Source organism: Carcharhinus amblyrhynchos, chromosome 5 (assembly GCF_965287045.1).
Source record: "Carcharhinus amblyrhynchos chromosome 5, sCarAmb.v2.hapA, whole genome shotgun sequence".
Classification (NCBI taxonomy): domain Eukaryota; kingdom Metazoa; phylum Chordata; class Chondrichthyes; order Carcharhiniformes; family Carcharhinidae; genus Carcharhinus; species Carcharhinus amblyrhynchos.
Window position 1 is genome coordinate 91,443,795 of NC_137328.1, and position 14,280 is coordinate 91,458,074.

At 43.0% G+C, this 14,280-nt stretch overlaps 1 protein-coding gene across 5 annotated transcripts in view; it reads left to right on the forward strand.

Annotated features, from left to right (window-relative positions):
- Nucleotides 1-14,280, forward strand: part of LOC145343177 (EGF-like repeat and discoidin I-like domain-containing protein 3) — a 239,480-nt gene that overhangs the window by 51,435 nt on the left and 173,765 nt on the right. The gene's annotated exons all lie outside the window — the stretch shown is intronic.

A 14,280-nucleotide genomic window follows, 5' to 3' on the forward strand; every position in this document is an offset into this window, starting at 1 on the left:
TACTCCAAGTGCGGCCGCACCAGAGTTGTGTACAGTTGCAACATGACGCTGCGACTCCTAAATTCAATCCCCGTGCCAATAAACGCCAAGACACCGAATGCCTTCTTAACAACCTTATCTACTTGACTCCCAACTTTCAGGGATCTATGTACACATACACCTAGATCCCTCTGCTCATCCACACTATTCAAAGTCCTCCCGTTAGCCCTATACTCGACACATCTGTTACAGTTCAAGCATAACCTCCCTGCCCTCATGTTCAATGCTTCAGCTAATAAAGGAAAGGATTCCACTTGCCTTCTTATCCACCTTATCAATCTGTCCTGTTAGCTTCAGGAATTTGTGGACATTTACTCCAATGTCCCTCACTTCCTCTTCACCTTTCACTATCGTCCCATTTATTATGTAACCCTTTGTCTTGTCTGACCACCCTGAACGCATCACCTCAGACTTCACACAGAATTCCATTTGTCTCTTTTGTATCCATTTGACCATTCCATTGATGTCTTCCAGGGTGTCACTTGTGCAGTGCCGTCAGGTTGCCTGATCTGTGTTGTTGTCCTAACAAACAGCAGCCTCATGGTCAGCTCCAGCCACTGTCATCAATTGGGCTCGAGGTCAAGGTTTCTATGGAACTGTGGGTGGTGTAATCACATTTACCTTGTGTAGAGAGGTCTGACAAATCCTGGCGTGCATCCGAGCCCCCAGATCTGAAAATAGTTAACACTTCAGTGGATGAAGAGGCACCAGTTGATGCCTGATCCTGAGCCATTGCTGTGGCATTGTGGGGATGTTGCAGATTCCAGTCAACATTTCATAGGCCCCATTGATGTTTGCACCAAGGACAAAGCTTCTCCAATGTATCTGTGAATTAAGGATGTAGACTCCAATGCAAAAACACACAGTTGTGGCACATTTTCACACTGACCTCAATTTTTGTCTGTGCTGCTGTTCCAATATTATTTTTCTCAATTGAGTATCCATGAGGCCTGGGTTCCATGACTCCGAAGCCAGTTATATATGTATTTTCTGTGTCACTGATTAGGAGACACATCTTCACCCAATTCCTACTCCGAGGGCTCCCTTGTGCTCCATGAATCACACAGTGTTACATCCTCATCAACAGTACTTAAGTGACTCAGAATGTGATCAGAAGGGGCTGGACCAGAGCACTTTTAGCAGAGGATTAGATAAAATGATTTTGTTCCTGGGACTGCTGTGCTATCTTGTTGCTACATACTCTTCCTCCACATCATCTAAGTACATGAAAATAACTTTCTTTCCTCTTCCTTGTCCTTCTCTTCATAACCTAGAGCTTCTTGGTGCTTGATTTACTGGAAGCTGAGAACTGATTTGGGATGAGCTTCACTCGAGCGAGACGGGAAAATCCTGCCCGAGGCCAATGGACATTTCCATTGTCCGTCCCTCACCCGCTCCGATTTCATGGTGGGCAGGACGATAGAATTTCGGTGAAAGTGTGTATTGAAGTTTCTAGTCACATGCTGCTTCACAGGAACGATATGGTGCATCCAATAACCTCGGGCTCCTAACTCTCATAGCTGGAGGAGAATTCCACCACAACAACTCCACAGTCTGTTTTTCATAGGGGACCATTTCTCAGTGGAAGGTTACTTCCAGTGTCCTACATTTCTGTCCTTTAATAAGCTTGGTCAACTTAAGAATGTCTGCCTGCTGAGCAGTTAAAGTGGAGGAATGGTGTATTTATTACTATTCGCAAAATGGCTATTCAGAACTTAACATTTGAATTCAGCGCCTTCAGTCCCTTTTGAAGGTTTACTATTGCATTCATCATTTTTAGAGGAGGAACAATGCCCTGGATCTTGTCATGCCCAAAGAAGGGAAAGGAAAGTAACCAGCAATCTTTATATATCATTGAACCTTTTCCAGCATTGATTTCAGTCTTGGGGGTGAAAGGGATGGAAGTCCGTTCTACCATCATATTGTTTCCTGTTATTCTGTGAATTACCTTTCAGAACTGAGATAAGGAGGAATTTCTTCAGCCAGAGGGTGAATCTTTGGAATTTATTGCCACAGAAAGCTGTCGAGGCCAGACCATTGAGTGCATTTAAGACAGGGATCGATCGGTTCTCAATTGGTAAGGGGATCAAAGGTTACAGGGAAAAGGTGGGAGAGTGGGGTCAAAAAAATTATCAGCCATGATTGAATTGTAGAGGCAGACTCGAAGGACCAAGTGGCCTAATTCTGCTCCTCTATCTTATGGTCTTATGGTCTTACTTACACAAGTATATATCCGCCAGGGCCAGAACACATACTGTAAAAGAAGTACAAAATCATTCATGAAGCATCCACTAATTCACTGAGTCAGAAAGTCTCTAGTTTTTCTTCAGCATGTGGCCATGTCTGCTGCCTCAGGGTATGGCAAATGACCCAGGAATTTTCTGAGCTATACCTTTGATTGTAAAAAATTTCTAAATTGTAAAGACATATGCATGTGGCAAGGAAATTGGAAGAAATTGCTTTCCTTTCCATAGAACAGAACATCACCTGTGTGTATCAGCTATAAATAATGCTCATAAAGTAGGAAATTTAGCTGATGGCATTGTGACAAAATGCAGTTGGTTGTGTGTGTCGTTTCTTATTTTCTTTCCATGCTAATATTAATCTTAAAAATGCATACTTGGCTTTCTGCAATAGCTCTTCATTGAAGGGTAAACAGATGGTGACATGTCAATGCTTTGATGACCCGTGAGAAGACAACTGGATACTTATGTTCAGAAGAATCTTGTTAAAGGAGCATCACTCAGAGCAATATGACATACATTTGTGTACCTCTTCAAAAATCCCATTTGGTGACCCATATGGTTTTGTCTTTATATGGCTTGTAAATACTGTATTATTCAGCCAACTTTCAAAGGGAGCATGTTTTTCTTTCAGAGGGATTGGTGTGAATGGACGAACACTGCATATTTTATGTATTAGCAATACGGTTCATTTTATGGTGCATGGAGGTAAATTAAAATCTGTAAGCTAAGGTTTGCAGAATTATTACTGAGATGATGTTCCTATTGAGGAATAGGACTATTTATCTTCTTTCTGAGAAGTAATTATTTGGAAATTCCATTGGAAAGATTCAGTGATTTCCTTGGCAAGTCAGTTCAATTAGTCCTATGTGAGCCATTTCCAGACTTGTAGTTTTGTGTCGAGCATTTCAGTATCATGCCTCCATTGTTGCTCCTTTAAATAATTGAACTTACACAATTGACGTTCTTTAGGAAAAATGTGTACGTTCTAGATGATATCTGTCTCCTGAAGTGACATGAGCAGCGGATTCTAATGCGCCATCCAGCAACTTATTTCCAATAAAAGATTATTTGCTTCACAGCATATTAATATATCTAAAACATTAAATGCATAAAGCTGAGATTCTGATAATAGGGAGGATTTTGCAATGAGAACCAGAGATAGTTGTCCAGACTAAGCCTATCTTTGGCAATGCACACTCCAGTGCCAGTTGTCACACAACCTTAAAATCTTACCCAATTCAGGAAACAGGATACCTAACTACACTTCTCTGCACAGTTCCATGCTCCCTCAAAACTTAACCTTGCCGACTGCAGCAGACCATTGAGCCTCTTGTGAAACCTCATATCACCACACAAAAGTTTGGCTACAGCACTCAATTGTTAAAGTTATTTCAGCTTCCCAGGCACCTCCTGGCAATGTTCATAGAGCTATCTCTAAATTCTTAAACCGTCCCTGTTGATTCCCCATTAGAACCAGTGTCCAACACATTCTAATCCCTATGTGCACAGAGACCCAACTGGGAACAGGCTTCAGGCTACCCAGCATAGTATTGCATTGGAAACACGATCTTGGCCTGGTGAGAGGTTCACCTCTGTTTCTGGCTGTGTCGGTTTCCGGCATTTGCTGGGGTGCGGGGGGAATTCAGGCCCAGATATTTGGTGAAAGGCCCAGTTTCGCATATGCTTCAAAGAAGGAGATGACAATGGTCTGGAGCTCAGATTCTGAGTGAGTGCAGACAGAGGCATCATCTGCAGGCTGAAGCTCAATGACTAAGGTTGGAGAGGTTTTGGCTTTGAATTGAAGGCAGCATGGGTTGAAAAGCTCATGGGATAGGCAGAGAATGATGACAACTTTTGGAGGACATTTCAGAAAAGGCCACGTGGAGCTTTTGGTGCTGTTCATTTGAATATTCCTGTATATGCCCCGTAGTGAAGATCATGTGGATGATTGATGATTAGTGAAAACTGCACCACAACTCTGGAGCAAAGAACAAAGAAAAGTACAGCACAGGAAGAGGCCCTTCAGCCCTCCAAGCCTGTGCTGATCATGATGCCTGCCTAAACTAAAACCATATGCATTATGGAGTCTGTATCCTTCCATTCCCATCTTATTCATGTATTTGTCTAAATGCCCTTAAAGGTCACTATTGTATCTGCTCCCATGACCTCCCTGGGCAGCGCGTTCCAGACATTCATCATCCTCTGTGTAAAAGAACCTGCCTCACCTATCTCCTCAGAACTTTTTCCTAGGCACCTTAAACCTATGTCCCCGAGTACTTGACTTTTCTACTTAGGAATGAGCATCTGACTATCCACTCTGGCTATCTCCGGTTCATAATCTTGTAAATCTCTATCAGGTTACCCCGCAACCTCTGTCGCTCCAGTGAGAACAAACCGAGTTTATCCAACCTTTCCTCATAACTAATACCTTGCAAACCAGGCAATGTCCTGGTAAATCTCTTCTGTACCCTCTTCAAAGCATCAACATCCTTCTGGTAGTGTAGTGACCAGAATTGCCCCCAGTATTCTAAATGATGCCTAACTAAGGTTCTGTACAGTTGTAGCACGACCTGCAAGTTTTTATACTCAACGCCCTGACCGATGAAGGCAAGCATGCCATATGTCTTCTTGACTACCTTACCCACCTGTGTTGCCACTGTCAGTGATCAGTGGACATGTATGTCCAGATCTCTCTGCCTGTCAATACTCCGAATGGTTCGACCATTCACTGTATAATTCTTACATGCATTGGACCTTCCGAAAGTGCATTATCTCTCACTTGTCTGGATTAAATTCCACCTGCCATTTCTCTGCCCAAGTCTCTAACCGGTCTATATCTTGTTGTATCCTCTGATAATCCTCTTCACTATCCGCAACTCCACCGATTTTTGTGTGGTCTATGAACTTACTAATCAGACCAGCTACGTTTTCCTCCAAATCATTTATATATATTCTGAACAACAAAGGTCCCAGAACTGATCCTATGGAAAACCACTAGTCACAGCCTTCCATTCAGAAAAGCACCCCTCTACTGCTACCCTCTGTCTTCTGTGGCCAAGCCAGTTCTGTATCCATCTTGCCAGCTCTCTCACCTTTTGTACCAGTCTACCATGAGGGACCTTGTCAAAGGCTTTACTGAAGTCCATGTATACAACATCCACTGCCTTTCCCTCACCTATCATCTTCATCACTTCCTCAAAAAACTCGATCAAGTTAGTGAGGCATAACCTCCCCTTCACAAAACCATGCTGTCCATCACTAACAAGTTCATTTGTTTCCAAATGTGAGTAAATCCTGTCCCTAAGAATCTTTTCCAATAATTTCCCTACCACTGATGTAAGGCTCACCGATCTTTTGTTTGGATTATCCCTGCTGCCCTTCTTAAACAATGGAACAACATTGGCTATCCTCCTGTCTTCTGGAACTTCACTTGTAGCCAATGAGGATACAAAGATTTCTGTCAAGGCCCCAGAAATTTCCATCCTTGCCTCCCTCAGTATTCTGGAGTAGATCCCATCAGGCCCTGGGGACATATCTATTTTAATGCTTTTAAGACACCCAATATCACCTCTTTTTTAATATTGGTATGACCCAGAATATCTACACAGGAGAATCCTGTGACAGAAGAAAGTAGATTCCTCTGTGGTTTCCACAATTGAACCTGTCTCTCTTTTGGCATATAATCATAGAATCAAGTAACAGGAGGCCATTCAGCCCATTGTGTCTGCACCATCTCTCCAAATGAACATTATGACTTCGTGCCATTCCCCTGCCTTTTCCCTGCACCCTTGCACATTGTTTCAATTCAAATAATCATCTAATGTCATCTTGAATGCCTCAACTGAATCTGCCTCCACCACACTCAGGCAGTATATTCCAAACCCAAACCACTCACTGTGTAAAAAATTATTTTCTCACATTGCACTTGCTTCTTTAGCAAATCACTTTAAAGCGGTGCCGATCCTTTTGCGAGGGAACAGTTTTCCAACTACTTTAGCCCCACTATCAAATCTCCTCTAAGCCTTCTTTTCTTCAAGCAGATCTATCCCAAACTCTCCAGTCTATCCTGACAACTGAAGTTTCTCGTCCATGGAACCATTCTTATCAGCCTCTTCTGTACTGTCTCCAAAGTGCTCACATCCTTCTTATAATGCGTGACCCAAGATTGTACACAATTGTACACACCCAAAGTTGTTTATCAGAGGTCTCGATAATATCTTCTATTATTCATCATAAATGCCTTGCTCTTGCACTCTATACCCCTAATAAAAAAAGCCCAGAATACCATATGCTTTATTAACAGTTCTCGCCACCTGTCCTGCCAACTTCAATGGACTATGCACCTAGATCCCTCTTCTCCTGTCCCCCTTTATGCAGGAGTGTAGCTCCACATATATTGGTGCAGTGTGAGGAAGATGTTTATTGACTTCAGGCAGCTTGTGAAGTTGAATCAGTTAATCTTCTAATGATGATATTCCCAACTCCATCATCACAGCCCCAACATCCGCTACCAACTTTCTCTATCAGTCATTACCAATCCTTCAAATTGTATGGATTGCTTCACCCTCACTTAAACTTCACATTCCTTTACCCCTAATTTTATAATACCATCCATGTACGCCCTACCAAAATGCTTCTTTGCTTTGTATTTCGTCTGTGTCCTATTTGCCCTCACCATCTATTTGTCTATGTCCTATTGAAATTCTACACTGTCTACCTCAGTTACCAGTCCCTGGGATCCACTGGCTTGCACTTTTTTTTCCCAGGTGAAAGATGTGATGTTGTGCTACCATTTCAGGAATGGCTTTTTAAGTCTTACTCTGAACTGGGGTGGAGCCAGAACCAGGTGCTTCTCTACTCAGTACTGTAACAATAACCTTCACCTTTGTATAAAATAAATCAAATCCCTGTCAGCTCCCAAATTTCATAAGGATCACAAAGTGACAGGGTGTCAGGGAGTTCAGAGATATTTGGTCACCATTTCTGTTTTGATCACTCCAAATGCCCCTCCAGCCTTTGAAATGTTTATTGTTTACTGACAGTTACCAGTAGAAGCAGCGACCAAGTTGTTGAGAGAGATGTGTTTATGATTCCTCTTCAGGCAAGCCATTGATCTATGTAAAGTTAGAAATGCATAATTTAGCTTTGAGTATTGATGTTAACCTCTTAACTTGCTGCCTCCTACATCCACAAAAATTAATGTGGTATTTAATTTACTGATATTATTTGCAATGCAATTTGATACTGAGATACAGTACTTTGTGAGATTGCAATTGTGTATTGTTTGCAAATGACATTATTATCGATTCTGCAATGCAAACTTCTAAGAATCGAATTGTTAGAAACTAGAAATTGCATGACAAAGGTCAATCTAATTTTACAAACATGCAGAAAGTCCCCATTTCATTACAGGCAGAGAGGCGGCTGAATTCGATAACCACCAAAAGCCAGTGCAGGGATCACAGTTTGCAATTATTGCAGACATGTTAAATTCATGTTGCATTCTGTTTCCAGTGATTGACACGAGCAGCGAGCGTGGCTCACATTGTTCATTGGCTGTTCCCATTATCCAGGGACCTAAGATCATGAGCAGCTGGGATCACTTTAATGCCGTTTGTACCTCTTTGATAAAAGGAGGTGTATTGTGGTAGAAACAAGTAGTGGGAGCTTTTTGTAAAGTCAGTCTGAGCTGTGACACCTTCAGCAATGGCTGAACATGTCAGAAGGTGAGCACCAAGGTTTTCTGATAATGGGAGGAGACCTTGTTGCAAAACAGGCCATTTTGTATCTTCAGAAGGTTCTCTGGCTTTGTGCTGAGGAGGCAGGGGGAGAAATGTTAACGCCAGGAGTGTAGCTCCACAAACATGAATTTTGATTTGATTTGATTTGATTCATTATTGTCACATGCATTAGTATACAGTGAGAAGTATTGTTTCTTGCGCACCATATTGAAAAAGCACACCATACATAGAGAAGGAAAGAAGAAAGTGGAGAATGTATTGTTATAATCATAGTTATAGAAAGGGTGTAGAGAAAGATCAACTTAATGCAAGGTAACTTCATTCAAAGGTCTGATGACAGCAGCATAAAAGCTGATTTTGAGTCAATTGGTATGTGACCTCAGACTTTTACATCTTTTTCCTGAAGAAAGAAGGTGGAAGGTATGTCCAGGGTGCATGGGGTCCTTGATTATGCTGGCTATTTTCTGAGGCAGCGGGAAGTGTAGACAGAGACAATGGATGGGAGGCTAGTTTGAGTGATGGATTGGGCTTCATTCATGACCCTTTTTGTTTCTAGCGGTCTTGGACAGAGCAGGAGCCATACCAAGCTGTGATACAACCTGAAAGAATGCTTTCAATGGTGCATTTGCAAAGTTGGTAAGAGTCATAGCAGACATGCCAAATTTCATTAGCCTCCTGAGATAGTATAGTGTTGGTGGACTTTCTTAACTATAGTGTTGACGTGAAGGACCAGGACAGGTTTTTGGTGGTTGGACACTTAAAAACTTGAAGCTCTCAATCACTTCTACTTCTTCCCCATTGATGTAGACGGAGGCATGTTCTCCACTACGCTTCCTGAAGTCGATGACTATTGATGATGATGACGATGAGTGCAATACAGTACAAATTCATGTAAGCTGTGAGGTTGAGTGAGTTAATCTTCTAATGGCGATACTCCACCATCAGAGCCTCAATGCTTACCTATCAACTTTCTCGATTCATTGTTACATAATCCTTCAAATCATATGGTTTACCTCACCCTCACACACATAGCACACTTTATAAACGTCACATCCACTGGCAGCTATTCAACCATGATATTGACATCACCCCAAAAATATTGCAGCTTACTTACTGGCACACTTCCTTCTTTTGCAAGAGAAGTTGCCACACAGGAAGAGACAATAGGAAATAATTGGAGGAGGACAAGCGCACCTGCATGTTTCAACCCTCATGAGGAGATTGGGCTAACCATCGTAGGAAGGGTATTGCAGAGGCCACGGTCAATGGGACTGGGTCAGCGAGACTGATGAAGTCAATGAACAGGATCTCTGCTCATACTAACCTTTTCCACACACCCTACTTCTCCATTATCCCAATATCTCTTCTGGATGAGAAGTTGCAGAGGATAAGAGCATGAACTACTTATTTTCTCCTCTTCCCCACACCACAATCTAACCTTGTCCCACTTTGCTGACAAGGGCTGATTAACAGACTGCTATGGGAACTGCCAATCAATTCAGGACAGGGATCTGCACCCCAAAGATGTTGAACCAATCAGAGGACCAGCAGCTCAGCACCTTGTCAGTGCCGCTGTTAGGGTCAGTCACTGCTGAGTTTACAGCAAGAAGGAGAGGGCACTTCAATGTCTAGTCTCCCTCAAAGTGATGGCAAGTATATGTGAACAAACTGGGTGACTGGTGGGAGAGGGGGCACAGTGGGCAGTTATTTTGCAGTGTCAGTCACTGGGTAGTTACTGGAGATCAACAGAATGTGCTCTCCACTCCGAATCACCTCAGGAGCCCACTGGGAGTCTGATGAGATTTACACATTGTGGAGTGCCCTTCTGATGTGGACTAAATGCTCAAGCAAATAGACATTAGCCTGCAATTGATCCCTTAATTTGCCACCTAGTCAAGTCTGTGTGGTGAGGCTCCCTCTGCTTATAAAGGTCATGACGGTGATAAGACATCAGCCTCCCCTTCTGATACTAACCCACCAAACTACGCACCCCTCCCCGCCACCCACAACCCACTCCCTCCCCAGTCAAGCCTTCCCACCTCCCAGCCCATCACAATATGGCCAGTCACTTCAACCCCTCACTCCACTTTATACTCAGCTCAGATGCAGACTTTGCATGTATTTGAAAGAATAGAATAGAGGAGGTAGCTATACATGATGAGACACTGGAAAAAAGTGCACAGGAGACAGAATAAAGGTTAGAGATAGCACAGGTGCCAACTCACCTGAGGACAAGGCTATGCCACTTGTTCTTCTGTGGAAAAGTATGATGAGAACTTCAATGGGCAACATCAGTATAATAAGTGCACATAGCTAGTTGCTTGGTGTACTGCAAAACCTGTTGGAAAATCTGTGATCAAAAAGCATGGCGGTATTAGGCACCAATTTGGCACAAGGTTCTGTGTAGGGTTTAGAGTCCACATTCCCAACATGGAACAGTGGCCAGTTGTGGAGTGATGTGGCATCAGTTGGCCAACATCTCCAAATCCACAACAACTTCTGTCAAAGGTCTGCATGTTGTTAGGTAAGCTTTAACTCCAGCCTACTTTCTGATACAATTCAGAGAGCGGAATGCCTTTTGATTCAGAAAAGCGGCAGAGCTCAGATGAGCATCTTTCAAGGCAATATGTGTGCAGTCTATGGCACTGTATGCCATGAAGAAGCCTGCAATTTGGGCAAACCATTGTACTTGCCTGTCTCTGGCAAGAATGATTGAGACAATCAGTGTTTCTGTGTGTAGGGCCTCAACGATGTGCCTTATGCATTGTAGATTGAGAAATGTTGCTTGTACTTCCAGCAACAGCCTGGAAGAAACCAGGCACAAAAGGTTAAGGACCAGTATTCCCATGACTCCAGAATACAGCCCTGTTCCTGCTTCTCGGTTGCAATTCTGGCTGCAGTAGTTGGGAGGTTTCAATCACAACCTCTTTACTGAGTGAAGACATTTGATGCACTGGTTGCTCACTGAATTTGAGGCAAGAAAATTGTTCCCTAACAATGCCCAGTAGATAGGCCCTCCTGTTGAGTGCCTGTTCCCGCCACCCCATACCACCCTTCTCTGCCTCCCCTTTTAGCAACTTGTCCTGTTCTGTGAGACCTCTCTTCATCCTTCCAGTCACACCCAATTTCAAGAGGAAGATTGTTTCCTCTTCAGGCCACCCTGAAAGGGGCATCCCATTTAGTGGGATGAAAATCACTTTCACACAGGCTATCTGTGGGTTTCCTGATTTGCCATGGTGGACACCAGCAGAAAACCATGAAGGAAATTCACAGTGCCATAAAATTAATTTTCGGGCCTCCTGCCAAATTATCCTCCTCCTCCGCCTATCATTGGCAAGATTCTGCGAGAACTCTTCTCCTAGTCTCCCAGCAGCACTAAGCTACAAATAGCTCCCAGGTCTTCTCATGCACTCCAACTGCTTCCAACACTGAACCAACAACTTTTCACCACCTTCTCAGCTTCCTTGGACATCTCTGAGCTCCAACTGCCCAGAGCCTGCTACAGGCAGCACCTTTTTTGCATCCAGTTTCTTCCCCTGCTGAAGAACACTCAGATAAATCGATAAACTAATTTAGTTCTAACTTCCAAAACAAATACGTCCTCTCGACTGCCTGCCTTTGAAAGCAACCTTTGCTGGAATTTTGCTGCCTCGCCCACTCAAGGTTCATAAGGCCCTGCCCGAAGCCAATGGAGATACTGTTCTGAAAGCCTCAGTCAGATTCCGGCACTTGTCTCCAATTCCCCAGCTAAGTAAGCCTATCTGCTGTATTATGATCTTGCCGTTCTAGTTGTTAACCACTTAAGTTAACATGATCCCATCCTTTTAAGTGTAATAGATTCCAAGCCGGTTTAATTGCACTTATCCTATTTTCTACAGTAAAAAATTAATCTTTCCAGAACTAAATATTTCCTCTAAAACATTAATATGAACCATGAACTAGATATTCATGAGTTTTTATATAATAGTATGAGCAGTGTGAAGAAATTATCCAACAGCTAATCCGTAATGAGTTTATGGTCTCTGTTAGCACAATGGTGGGGGTTCCTTCATTCTATTTAACATCATGTTCAGCTGGGGACAATTAAGACCTGGGCTGGGAATTTCTGGTCTCCCCGCAGCGGCTTTCCTGGCCGTAAAGGCAACTCACCTTCTGGTCCCACTGAAGTCAAATGGACATTAACATTGCTTGCTGGCCATGCCACTGGGGAGCCTGCCACAGGGAGGAATGAGTCGCCTTTGGCGGGACTGGGGGATCCCACCAGCAGGAAGGGCTTGAAAACCTCACCCAGAGTGTTGGCTAGGGTATAATGTTGAAAAATAGCAGTGCTGCAGTCAATGAGCATTGCACACTGATTGACATTCTGAGCTGGCTGCTCTGTATGCTACAATAGCTGTTAGGTGTACAGGCACAAATCCTGTTACCAAAATGGCATTCTGTGCACTGGCAGATGTATACACACAAGTGAGCATTTCAATGGGCCAAGTTACAGCAGAAGGATTTGGTGATGGCCTAACACCTAAAAGGACATTAGAGAACTTAATTTAATCACCTTAAACTTTAACTAGTGACATTAGAAATCAATTTGCTTTTATAATTTAAACTTAACACTGAAGACATTTATTTTCTTCAAACATTACATATGTACCTTCTTTTTCTCTCTCTCTCTCTCTCTCTGTCTCTTTTCCCTTCTGCTTAGGAAGATCTTGTAGTGATCCTACAATTTATTCATAACAACCTGAAGCAATCTCGTTTTGAGAGTAGCTTCAAAGATTTATTGCATCTTTTATTAGATTGAAAAAATACTGCATATGGCTCTGGCATGCCTGTGAAATGATACATTTCCTGAAATGCTGACATTTTACAGGTTTCTTGCCCAATTTGGGGACTTGGGTGAAGTGTGATGCACACTGCTTTTATGTATGATTTGTTCCTTCATGATCTCAAGGTTCAGTTTGGTCTTACACTTTCATCCAAGTTATATATTTTATATCAGTGTCTGCGACTTTACCATGCTTGGCTAATGATACATACTGAGCCTAACAGTGACTTGTGAAGAATTTCATGATCCAAACTAACTATAAACAGTTGCACTAGAATAGGAAGCTGAAGGACACATGATTTTTCTGTCTATTTTACTCGTTAATGGTGATGCTTTATCCATAATACAGCTTCTGAAATTATCCACCACTGCAGGAAGATTTTTTATGTGCACCACTTAAGCAGGTAGTGTTTTAGTTCAATGTATCATCCAAAGATGCCAATAGCTGAGATTAAGTGTTCAGGGGAGATATTTTATGGCCCCATCGTGGTGGGGGCTGGGCCTGAAAATGTGGCAAGCTATCCAAATGTCTATTGACATGGGCGGGAATAGAAGATCCCATTGGCAAGAGGGGCTGTGACATTCCAACCCAAGTCTCTAGAGTGGGGTTGGAACGCACAACCTGCTGACTCAGGCTGCAACCAAACTCAAACTGAATATGGTGGTATGTGCTGAGGAGAGTTCACAGGAAAATTAAAGTTTGTAAAGAGAATGGGGAGAATTTTCCCTTCCAGCTTGCCACGGGAAGCATAGCGAGCGAGGGGTGGACCGTGCAAAGGTCTGTTGACCTGGGCGGGACTTTCCGGTTTTGAGGCGAACATGGCCGAAAATCCCACCCAATGTGCTGGTATCTGCTGCCTTTGTCCTTCTAGATGGTAGCGGTTGTGGGTTTGGAAGGTGTTGTCTGAGGGACGATGGTGAGTTCCTGGGAGTAGATGGCTGGTGTAACTTTACATCTTGTGTGATAGAGAATGAGTTGTATTCCTTACTATGGTCCTTCTGACAGGCCATTGTAAAAGCATGCAGACCTTACATTGATTTTTACTCTTGGAATGTTGTCATATATTTGTTCCTGGATATCTAGATTCCTGTTGAAATAAATTCTTCAAAATAGATTTTTGGAAGTAGGTGTCGGGGATTTCTCCATATGTCCCCCTCAGCATATTTCATGGCAGCGGGCAGTGGGCTGCCATTGAGCAGTGGTGGGATCTTTTAGTCCCGTCGCTATCAATGGAATTTCCCATTGAAACCATCCCCACCGCTGGGAAACCCATAAGGCGGTTTTGCCATCAGTGAGACTGGAAGATCCCACAGGCAAGAACAGCCAGAAAGATTTGACCAATCCCTATTGGATAGTAATTGTAGTGTTTGTTGTATCTGTCCATATCTGATCTGGAAGCTGAAATTTGTTGATTGTCAATATCACTGGTCA